We start from the raw sequence: 12,456 nt of genomic DNA, 5'->3' as shown, positions 1-12,456 counted from the left end.
AGATATGTGGCCACTAACACCCACATCTTGGGGCAGGCCCTTATACTTTTTTGTAAATGAAAGGTAAAAACGTATATAGGAAGTGTAGATTCTGCCTCCTCATGTACTAATTTTGTAATAAAGTCAAAACAACTGACTTGGGAGATATTTAAAGGATAAATTTTCTTTTTTATGCCTAGGAAACTTTTAGTAAGAAAAATATAACAACATATATCATTGCAAGTAATATATCTCAGAAAGGGAAAACTAATTCATATAATTATCAAGTTATTATACCAATCCTTGGAACCATTTGTAAGAAGAATGCAGCACACAGTCTATACAAGGCATTCCTTTCTATCTTCACATCAGTAGCCACAAGACCATCCATCATTTTACCTTAACACAGAGGTGGAAAAGGTTAAGCAAAGAGTTGCAACACAGCTTCGTTAAATCAGTGGATAAACTCTTCTTATATGTGATCTTGTACTGTGGGGTCAACCTTTTCATAGAAACCATATCCTGCAAAACAAAGATTCTTATAATTTATAGGAAGCTTAGAGCAATTATGTATTGACAGAGAAGATATTTTACTTGAAAATATTATAAAAGTGATACAATTGTGTGGCATGTGCTTATTTATTTGATTTGAACAGAAGAATGAAAGCAAACAAAATTATCACAACAGGCCTGGCTTTACAATTGTTTGCATTTAATTTGTTCTACTTTCTCATCATCACCAATTAGCTTATAGATACAAGTGACCATTGTAGATGCCTGGATAGTCATCAACACAAATGATGGAATAACATTTGTTTCCAAGGCATTAAATGCCTCATTGGCAGAATCTGGGTTAATGTAGAGGTTATTTTCATACTCAGATACTTGGAATTTGTGTGTGTGTGTGTGTGTGTGTGTGTGTGTGTGTGTGTGTGTGTGTGTGTGTGTGTGTGTGTGTGTGTGTGTGTGTGTGTGTGTGTGTGTGTGTGTATCTGAGGACAGAAAGGTGCACATCAAACATCCTTTGTGGCAGGGCTAAGCTAGCCATGTTGCCCCATGAAATAACTTGATGCGCATGGATCAAACCGATTTTGAACCGTCTTACAGTCACAGCTTTCTGTTCCGGATAATTTGAATCCTTATCAAAGTTTCCTCTCACAGTGTGAACATCACCAGCCACAGCCATAACCCCTTGGTGCTAAGGCTTCCAGAGCAGAGAATGTGCTGAATCTTACCTGGTACCAGGAACTGTTGGCATTTAGCTAGTGAGCTGTTGTACCAGCGTGCAACGTGCAGCTCTCCACCCTGTCATCAGGCTCTGCTCAGTCACCAGGCATGCTGCCACTCTTCCTTAGGCCCCTCGGTGACCTGACCACTTTTCATTATTCTTTCATATAGCTTCTTTACTTATATGGGATGCATCCCAAGGATAGCAAGTTGCAGTTCTTTCAGTTTTGTTCTGCTCCTCACATTGTTTTATTGGGTTTCTATTATTCTGTTCATTTTTCATGATTTTGTTTGCAATTTAGAGGCTTTCCTTACTCTTCTGGAATTTCAGTGGCCAGTTCTACTTAGGGGATGGGTCAGTAGCAAGTTGATTGGATTCTTGACACAATTCTGTGTTATTTTTCTTACTGCTATAACAAAATACCTGGTAAAAGCAACCTAAGGGTTCACAATCTGAGGGCTCAGTTCATCATGGTAGGTGTAATAGCTAATCTTGGTTGTCAACTTGACTGATCTGGAATTAACCTTCCAGAAAGAGACACTTTTGATTGGATTATTTGACGCCAGAAGGCCCACCCTAAATGTGAGCATTACCTTCTGGTTGCAGCCCATATAAAAGGTGATGGCAGAGGGCTAGATTCTTTGTCAGAATGTGGCATGAGAAACGCATAGCTCAGTTCCTGCTGGTGGCCTTCTACCTCTTTGAGGTCTTACAGACCAGGCTTCCCTTATCTATGTTCCTGTCAGTGTTCTAGACTCCTAAACTTCCACCAGAATGCCCAATGAGTTCTGCTTACAGCATTTGGGTTTTTTTTCCTCCTAGACCAAAGTTCCAAACCCTTCTACATTCCTCCTGCAAACCAGTTCCAAAGGCCTGTGAACCACATGGTTAGGTTTATCACAGCAACAGACCTCTTTTCACTACCATTTTTCTGTATTAGTTACTTTCCTTGTTTTGATCAAATACCTGACAGAAACACTTTACGGAGGAAGGGTTTATTGTGAATTGCAGTGTGAGGGTGCCAGCCAGCATGGTGGGGAAGGCATGGCAGCGGAGTCATGAAGCACCTGGTCACATTGGATCTGTTGTCAGGAAGCAGAGGTAGATGAACGCCCAGCTTGCTTTTCTCCTCTTTATTCAGACTGCCCCAGCCCATGGGATGGTACCCCGATAAATTAGGATGAGTCTTCTTACCTTAATTAGTCTAATCTAGAAACTCCACCACAGATGTACTCAAAGGTTTGTCTCCTAGACAATTCTAGATTCTGCCATATTGACAAACAGTGCTTTAACAAGCACAGTTTCATCTTGTCATTAGTTTTAGCCAACCAATAGATTTTTCTGTAGGATGAAGATCAGATGAATCTGGCCATTTTGATTAGGAAGTGAGAACTGCTGTGGTTTGAGTGAGATGCCCTCCATAACCTCATTTCCTTGAGCATTTGGTATCCAGTTGGCTGTGCATTTGGGAAGGTTACAGAATTTTTAGGAGGTGGAGCCTTGCTGGAGAAAGTACATCACTGGTGGGAGGCCACTGAGGGTTTATAGCTTCATTTCAGTTCCTTCCCACTCTCTGCTTCCCGTGTGTAGATTTAAAATGTGATCAGCCTGCTTCCTCCTCCTGCCTGCATCCCATGCATTCCCAGCCATTTCGTTCTCTAGCCCTCCAAACCTCAAGCCAAAATAAACTTTCTTAAGTTGCTTAAGTCATGGTATTTTATCACAGTCACAGAATATTAGCGAATACACCAACTTTCGGTTATGTTGGTCTTTTATATGAATAGATTCTCTAGGAAAAAACTCAACACTCTGGAGGTGGTGGTGTTGGGGTGATCAAGATCCACTGGATAAATTTGCTTAGGGTCAGTGACAAACAGATTCACTTGACTTAAACAATAATGTTGGGAAAATTGCTTAGTTTGCCTACTCAGTGTTTGCTTGCTGTGAAGTAGACATACTAATATATATTTTTTAGGATTGTCATGATCAAACAGAATATACATGCTTAATGTCTAGCATATGGAGGTTCTCCTGAATATATCTATGTGTTTAGAGGGTAGAGTGTCAATCTGCTCTTCTCCTTTGTGTTTTCATACTCTTGCATCTTATCTTGGGGTGACTCTTGAAGCTTGAGGAAAAGCAAATTCCATTTTGAGTATTAATGTTAAAAGTGACCTTATTTGTTTTTCAAGGTACTAATTTCCTGGCCAGCTGCTGTTAGTGTTGATGGATGAGTTGAATTGTAAGTTACATGGTAATATAAGAACAACATGGATACATGGTGAGAAAAAAGGATTATATGATATTTTAATGTATTAATTAAAGATGTTTTGCAGCCTAGTTTATTATTGAATTGAAAATGTGCATTCTGTGTTTTTCCTCTTTCTCTTTCTGTAGGGCATTAGTTACCACTAAAGGGATCTACATGTGGTCTTTTCATGATTTATCATCAGTACACTTCTGTCACCTAGCATTCTAAAGAGTAGTTTTAGGTTTATGTACTGTGGTATGAGGCGTTTTGCACAAAGAAACTGCAAGGATCTTAGTCTCACCAGTGCCGACTCTATTGTCCTGGCTGCAGTTTAGTGTTTTTAACACATCTGAACTCTGAAATGAGCAGGGCAAAGGAAGATATAATAAGTTTGATATAACTAGCCTATGGTCAGGTCATAGTTTAAACTCTGAAAGTTAGTCTGAGGAAGAAAACCTTATTTAAGAATCTGAGGTTTTACGCGAGCTTCTTCATTTTACTTCAAGCAGTGCCAGTTGGGTGAACAAGTGTAGACTTGTGAGAGCTGCCAACTTCATCTTGAAGAAATGCCGTGACTTTTGAGAACATTTGGGGTTAATAAACAACCACATTTCACTGAGAGATACTTCTTTTAGACTGCTTTCCTTTGAGCACCTAGGTCAGCTCCCTTGTCTCGGCAGATCTTGACCGATGAGAAAAGAGCTAAGGAACGGACCAGGCTCAGTCAGCAGCCTGCGTGACGAGCAGAGGCCCCAGAGGAGGGCGGCGCAGCATCAGTAAGGACGCCAGAACGGAAACGGGAAGTGCCGCAATCACGTCAGTCATGGATAGACCAGCCATCTCTCTAACACTTAACTAAAACTGTCTCCGACGTCAAAAAGACGAAGTAAGACGGCCACGAAAGGAAAACCTTTTGACTTTTCTGCTTCGGGAGCCTCTTGTATCCTGCTGTAATTCACCCTGAAAGGTAATCTTAAGTCAGTCAAAATACTGATTTTATATTCTTGCATCTGAAAAATGGGTTGGGCTTTCATATTGTACATTTAGCAATGTACAGATTCTTTGAAAATGTAAAATGCTCTACAAATGTGGGGCATCATCAGACTGACCTGGTGGTAGACACTGGACCACATAGGAAACTGGCTTTTCTTTCTTGCCACTGGCAAGGAATGTTGGGAAATACATATTTAACTGATATGACTGGAGGGAATTTCTCTTTTCTTCCTGTTCCATCCATACTCATCCATGAGGTAAATGCTTTTGATGAGCAGTATTTTAAGTTTCCATGGAAGGAATAAAGAAAGACAGCTGAGTCTTTATTAACATTCTTATTTTCTGTTTTTCAAGACTTGGAAAAAGGGTCAGCCCCATGTCCCTTGAAACAGTCTTGGACTTCCTACCGAGCAGCCAAGTGTAGATTTTGAGCAAATCAAGATTGATCACTTGAAAGCATCCCTTGATAAGCTCAGAATTAAAAAAGGCACAGAGGCATGCCTGGTCTGCAGTGGCCGTGGAGATGGACGCCACTACTTTAGACAGATCTCCAGTGAGCACTGAGCTCTAGCCCTGCCTCTCTTGCTTGTGGTATATCAGGCAGGTCTCACTTAACTCCATTTCCTCATCTCCTGTTTGGGACTAATACTTCCACCTTCTTTATCGGACAGTTGTGGGATTAGATGGAACTAAGAATGACATAACATAACCCAGGGATTCGGTACAATACTCAGTAATGCTAGCCGATCCATGTCAGAGATCTCCGAATTCCTTGGGAGAAGAGTCAGTACAGAAACTTGTGACTAAAGGTATAGAAGTTTACACAAAGTACAGATCGACCTGAAGCTAAGTAAAACATTATTGATATTAAATACTTTTAGGTAACGAGGAATAAAGGAATTATTAAAACAATAGAAAGATGCCATTTGGCACTAACCTTTCAGAACTATCAACTGCAGAAATTGTGGCAGACCTGCGGTGCCAACCCCTCTTCTGTTCGCAGATAAGCACCTGTTCTACCTTCCGGGAGAATTTGGAATGGATTTTCTTTTGTGTTGGAAGAAGGGGGGGGGTGGTGGAAGGATTAGATGTGAGGAAGAGACAGATATACAGAGAGAGAGAGAGAGAGAGAGAGAGAGAGAGAGAGAGAGAGGAGAGAAAACTGTTAAGTCTAAATACGTTACACTTTATGTATTTTATGAGTTAAGACAGAGCAGATAGAATGCCAACCCAAAGAGGTAGACTGAGATTTTAAAAGACAAGGCTTTTCAAAAGGTGTTTATGTCAACAACATCTGAAATGGATCATAGTCTTACACTGTGGCTCTGGAAAGAAGCCTCCTTGTAAAGTGATGATTCTGAAAACTTGTCAAAATTCAAATTACTAAAGCAACTGCCTTTATGGGCTTGACACTGGTTTGCCTGATTTTCACATATCTGTACTGCATGATAAGGCCAGTTGTCATGAACACAAAAGAACTTATTTTGCCTGCTTAGCTCAGAGCCACCATTGGATTTTAGTGTGAAAGAAAGGCGTTCAGACTGTGTAGCCAGGTGGTGTCTTGTGTCTACCATCAGGTCTCCTTAACTATGATTGGAACTAGGTCTTCATTGTGCTTCCCAAGTGTGAACACCATTTTGTTATGAATAGAGAAACATTCAGGGCTCCTTTTCTTTGCAGAAGACGCCTTCCTAGTGTTGTGTTCAAAGGAAGAAGCTTGTGCTCTACTCCAGGTAAGGCTCCTCTCAAAGCCCCTTGCCTCGCCTCTTTTAGGTCAAGGGGATTATGGCTACAGAATGTCCCTAAAATATATTGTTTTCTTCCCTCTGAGACTTTTCCTCAGCCTCATGTCACACAAATACCACTACTTTTTTTAACCGTGTATTTTACCAAACTCCGGGGATCCAGAGGCCTGGCATTTCTTAGTCATACGACAGTAGCAACTCTTGTCTCCCTCTTCCCTTTTTTCACTTTGAGAAAGAGACTTTTTAATTCCTGAGAAGTGGAATATATGGGTTAGGGCACTTTGGGTTTCTCCCAGCTCACTTGATCTTACCTAAGGATTAGGGTCAGCAACTGGGTCACCAGGAGGCTACAATCTAGAGGACCACATTCAGGACCACTGTTCAGTGAGGCATGATGCTTGTTCCTCTGTGGTCATCAGTCAAGGTAAGCCCTTCTCTCTTTCCTTTGACTTTCTAGAACTTGGGATAGACTGCCTTCTGTGGTGTTGAAGAATAGCTGAGAGGTCCAGACCTTACTATAAGACAGGTGTGATGGCACGGACCTGTAGTACCAGCTACTTAGGAGGCTGTAGTGAGAGGCTCTCTTGATCCTGTAACACAGCAAGATCTTGCTTCAGTAAACAAAAACGTAAAAGGCCTTAAATCTTATTAAATACATGGGTCCCATATGCACTTTGCCCACTATTGGGCCAAGTGTTAGAATGGGTTCTCTAGACTAGACTTCCCTTATTATAAACAGGCACTAAGGGTTAGATTGGAGAAGAAAGCTGCTAATTTATATTCAAGCTGTACTCTTGTATCCTGCTTTACCATAGAGGCTGGTGTGAGTGACACGGTTATCGATTGACATTTAGATTATAACGAAGCTGATCCTTTATCACTTTTTGCACTCATTATTCTTAGGGGAGATCAAGTGGTTAGAGGAAAAGGGGAACTTAAGTCACTGCTGAAACTCCCAACAAAATATAAACCTTAGTTATGTCATTTCTAGCCCTTCAACTACTCCGGACTACAACCAGGTCCAGGGAGGCTTTGCATAAGAAGAGAGGGGTTGTTGATCTAAGAGAATAGAAGCCCTTTGTAATTCTGTCCCCACCTTCTCAACTTGAGTTGAATCTATGGCTTAAATTCTGGGAAATGTGATTTACTTAAAAGAGGCAGAAGACTAATTTATGAAGAAATGACTTTGCCAGAGGCTGTTCTGAAAAGGGAAGATATTTCCACTTATTCTGGGAAGTAAGGAATTTCATTACAAAATCCTGAGGCCAGGAGTAGGACAAGGCTGGCCCTAAATTCTCCCAGCAATGTGAATTCCAGGAAAGAAGAAGAGAAAGTTATGGCACCATAGAAAGAGGCTTCTTCTCTCTTCTCAATTGTTTCTTCGTTGCCTTTTTAAAAATTATTTTTTATTAACTATTTTACTTAATATTCATATATGCATATAATATGTTTGAATCCAATCCACTACCCATTCCCTCTCCTCTAATTAGTTTCCTTTAAAGTAATTGCTTCAGTTTTAGGTGTTTGTTTATTTCTCAGGGGCTTTCTTAGAGCTCCTGTTGTCTTACAAATACTGAGAGGAAATGTGAAAGTGGAACAAAGGTGCACAGGTGGCTGGTGCCCATCGGGACCATTTGTGGGTCACCGTATTGACTCTTCTGTAGATGGAAGTGATGGCCTGAGAGAAAACCTGTGAGCCCAGATTTCCCTAACTAAGAACTCACAACTAAGAACTCATAAGAACAAAGAGCAGCTGGTGGGACAAAGTCCTGCAACTCACATCTTCTCACCACGTGCTGTCTTTCCATTGAGGTTCATGTAGTCCATGGTTGGTCTACGACAGTTGCCTTCACTGAGCAGAAGACAGTGGAAATGTAGTGTGGCTGGAAGGTATGTGGTTCAGCAAGAGTAAAAACCATGCTGCTTGTGAATGCTGGGGAGTGTGGCTCATGGGAGAGACACATGTATTTAAAGTTTGCAAGACTATAAGATCTGAAGTAAATGTCCTGGGAGAACAGTGTGAAATGACTGGTGAGTCCAAATCAGGGCTATTATTTTTTTATTAAATATTAATGCTACACATTTCTGCAGGGTACAGAGAACAGATGTTAGACCTGACATCCTGTCGTTTTATCAATGTCTGGATTTTCAATGTCTATTAAATCTGAAAATATAAAACACAGGAAGGGATAATTAATATTCCATTTCCATCCATGGCTATCTGCTGACATTGGGCCTTAGAGAATTCGTAGCTTTCTCCTGAATATTTGTTTAGAGGCCGTGATAAGCTGAGCTGTCCTAGTCTTCCAGAAAAGTGTTCCGTTGGGTCCCTGGTTGGACAGCAGCCCATTTTGTAAGCACAATTTTTTTTCTAGTTGCTTTTAAGAAAAGAAGTAAACGCTAAATAAACTTTGCTTTGATAGTGAAAACCCTACTAGATTCTGAGTTCTCTTCCTTTTTACCTAACCTCCTTAAGTCCTTTCCCTTAATATCCCCCTAGATTGAAAAGGTAAATAATAAATTAAGTAGCTAACTAACTAACTAACTAACTAACTAACTAACTAACTTACTATTGTCAATAGCCAAATCTCAGTTGAGGGACAATTTGGAGGTGTATAGAACTTATTTTGAGCAAATTCACAGTGACATAAAAATGTGGCTTATGGTGATTTAGTACCAGGAAATATTTGCTAAGTAGAAAGCTCCGGAAAGAGCAATTCTAAAATGATTCTCGGTCAGGTGCAGCTTATAATGGGCCTATTCATATGAAAAACGTGTCCAGGGCCTCTTCCTCACAAAATTACATTATTTACATGGAAAAACTATGCCTACACATTTATCCTGTAAGACCATGTTGCTTTATGATTATTAAATGGTTCTGGTCGCTATGCTGTGATCTCAAGGGAGGGTGGACTGTGGAAAGAGAGAGAAAGGAGACGTCTTGTTCTCAAGCCTGAATGCGAAATCATTAAAGTAACTATTTCAGAGGAAATGAGGCAAAGTTGGGCCAATAAAAACCTGCTGGGGGTCTAGAGAGAAGGCTCTACTCAGTACTGCTCTTCCAGAGGTGAGGGTTCAGTTCCCAGTACCCACACTGGGTGGCTCACAACCACTGTAACTCCAAATTCAGGGTATCTGACACCCTAAGAGGCCTCAGTGAGTAGCTACATGCACATTCACACTCATACACACAAGTAAATGTCAAATCTTTTTTTAAAAAAAGAACAGAAAAACAAAAGAAAACTTGCTGGTATGCCTAGGGATTCCTTCCCACTTGAGAAATACCTAAATATTCTACCATCACTGCCAAGAAGGTTGAGCTGACCCAGGAGATTTTCTCTCTGAATCAAAGAATTCACTAGGAGCCTCTAGCTGCTTCCTAACCTCCATGCTGTTCTTTCCTCAGTACAAGTTGGTGCATGCCACCAGCTAGCAGAATGAAGTTCTAAGCTGTAGAAGAGGTACTTCTTTTGTTTTGTTTTGATTTCTTTTGTTTTTGAGATAGGGTCTCATGTAGCCAAGGCTAGCCAAGAACTCACTATGTAGCTAAGAATGGCCTTGAGCTCTTAATCCTCTTGCCGCCACCTCCTAAGTGCTAGAGTTACAGGTATAAGTGTCCAACCTGAGAGGTAATTTTTGAAGGTAGTTTCTAGGAAGCAGTGTGGCAGAGGAATGGAACTGACACAAGTTCAGAGGAGACAGTATTAAGGTGACCGTGGATGAAACTTTCCCTAACATATTACAGAACATGCTTCTGTAAGAAGGTTCGGGCCTTTGCTGTGGTGTAAGTCAAGGGTGCACAGGCCCTGACACACCTGAAAGTCACACCATGCAAGCCAGTCACTGAAGGTCGTGTTTGTTTGCAAAAAGCCTTTTTTTTTTTTTTTTTAAATACAAGCTGTTTTGGATGTTATACCAATGCATGTTAAACATGCTTGTTAAACACACAGGGCAGATTAATGAGCAGCTATCCATTTAAGAAGCCAAGACAAGTCTTTTGGAGTGACAGTATATAAAATCAGAAAGCTCTGATGAGAGTAAGGAGGCTGGGAAAGGGTGGGGGCATAAATTTTCTTTCTATGGGATTCCAAGCCCAGGTTTAACACTCAGATGGAGGGCCTTAGCCTAGAAGTTGCAGTATAGAAGGCTGTGGACATGGAGACTCACTGGAAATACATTTTGCTCTTTTTTTAGGACCTGCCCTAGGTGGGGGTCATACCTTTACTAGTGTCAACACATAATGTCCTTTCTGAGAAGATTGGCCCCTAGCATCCAGTTTTATTATACCTGTTTTCTAGTTAACAGAAGTTGGGTCCGACCGCAGACTCTAAAGTCACCCTGAGAGATGCCCTGGGACTGGAAGACAACATAGCCCCTTACTAGGTCTTCCTTCAGCTCCACCTCTGCCTCTGCTGCCGAGTTTCCAGCAATGGACTCAGGAGCATAAACACAAGGCCTGGGTGGAAATTTAGGAGATGTTTAGAGCTGTGGAGCCAAAACAGGAGGAGACAGGTGGGTGAGATTCGCCTAGTTACCTCCATGCGAATAAATCGTGAGACTTCCCGAAGCATACCAGTTCCCCTCAGCTTTGTTTAGTGTGCCTTTTCATAGGTTTTGCTTTCAAATCTGCATGAATTATTTTTCTTCTATTAAATATTAATGTGTCTTTCTCAGTAGAAGACGGCGGGTAAATCAGGTCTGGTACACGTCTTCCTGCCGCTGTTTACAGCTGCAGGGGGACCAAAGCAAATGCCAGCTCCCAACACATTATTAAATCAAGCCTGCTCAGAGCCCAGATGTTACCCTGGATCACAGTGCAATGAACACAGGCTGGAAAACAAGCAGGAGTGTGTGAGGCCTGCTGGAGGAGGGCCTGTCTTCTTACCTCCTGTTGCCCCTTTCCAACCTCATGTCCACCTAGCCCTTTGAAAAATGTGCCCTCAGCTTGTTCCTGAAATAGTAGTTGCGTGAAAGGGATTTATTTTTGTAAACCCGTTATTTTTTTCCCCAATGACCCTTTCTACTTGATTAGTCCACGATCGATATGTCTGTAGGCAGAATGTGATGGAGAGAATGATTTATGACTATCAGGGGTAGCTAGCTTACTCTTTGTGTTATGTGGTTCTCCTCTCCCTGGTGATTTCCCCTCCTTGCTACAACACACACACACACACACACACACACACACACACACACACACACACACAGAGGATTCTGCTCAGCAGTTCTTTATTCTTTTCCTGATGGGAATAGATTTTACCCATTTTCAGATGGGTAAAAAACCAAGATGAATTTGGTCTCCTCTCTAAAGTAATATTCTGTAATTCCTGAATTGTGATGTTTCAGAAGATAATTGTTACATGTTGCGAGTTCTGCTTCCCTTATAGGCTATAAGCCCTCTAGGCAATTATATATCAGAACATGGAAGGATGGAGAGTCTTGGTTATGTAGTTCCTGAATGCTGACCATGTGGCTTCAAGAAGATTACTTAACCTGTAGAGGTGGTTTTATCATTGTTATGGTCATTATCATCATCATCATCATCATCATCATCATCATCACCATCACATCATCACCACCACCATGATGCCATCATTTGATTGTTAATATTTTGACCACCATCATTCTGGACAACCAGACCAGTGTTTCTCAAACTTTGATATAGATATGGGGCTTGGAATGTTTTTGTTAGACTCTTAGGTAGTTTAGATTATGTTTGCCTGTTCATTACAATTTGAGAAGATCTTTGACTCCTAAATGAGGTGATTCATGTAAAAGTGACTTATAAACTAAAAGACTCCATATCATTGATAAATCTTAGATCTTTGCTTGTTTCTTCTCTGATCTTTATCCCATTGGTGTGCCATCGGAAAATGTAAGCAGTTAATCGGCCATTTATGACCCCTTCTACCTAGGCTAAGCCTCTGCCTCACTGTTAATTCTGCTGTGACTAAAATCGTAGACTGCATGCACATAAAGAATAGGAGCTTATTTTAGAAATTCAAGGTCAAGATGCCAGATCTGTTGAGGGCCTATTCATTTATTCCTAGTAGACAGACTTCTTGCTATAATCTCAGGTGGTAGAAGAACTGAGTTCCTTAAGGTGTCCTTTCTCCTAATGTTTCCTAGTTAGTATAATTTTGTGGTTATAGTCTCATACATACATATCATCTGTTCTGTTCTTATTCACTCCATACTGCCCTCTTCAGTCCACTCTATTTCTCCTGATGCATCTTCCCAAACAGTTGCTTTCTTTTCCT

At 41.0% G+C, this 12,456-nt stretch overlaps 1 pseudogene; it reads right to left on the bottom strand.

Annotated features, from left to right (window-relative positions):
- Positions 1 to 675: 675 nt before the first annotated feature.
- Positions 676 to 11,107, bottom strand: LOC103734761 (annotated as a pseudogene).
- Positions 11,108 to 12,456: the final 1,349 nt, after the last annotated feature.

Source organism: Nannospalax galili, unplaced genomic scaffold (assembly GCF_000622305.1).
Source record: "Nannospalax galili isolate Female #2095 unplaced genomic scaffold, S.galili_v1.0 scaffold576, whole genome shotgun sequence".
NCBI classification, from domain to species: Eukaryota; Metazoa; Chordata; class Mammalia; order Rodentia; family Spalacidae; genus Nannospalax; species Nannospalax galili.
Note: the sequence above shows the minus strand (reverse complement) of the source record. Positions and strands in the feature narration are given on the sequence as shown.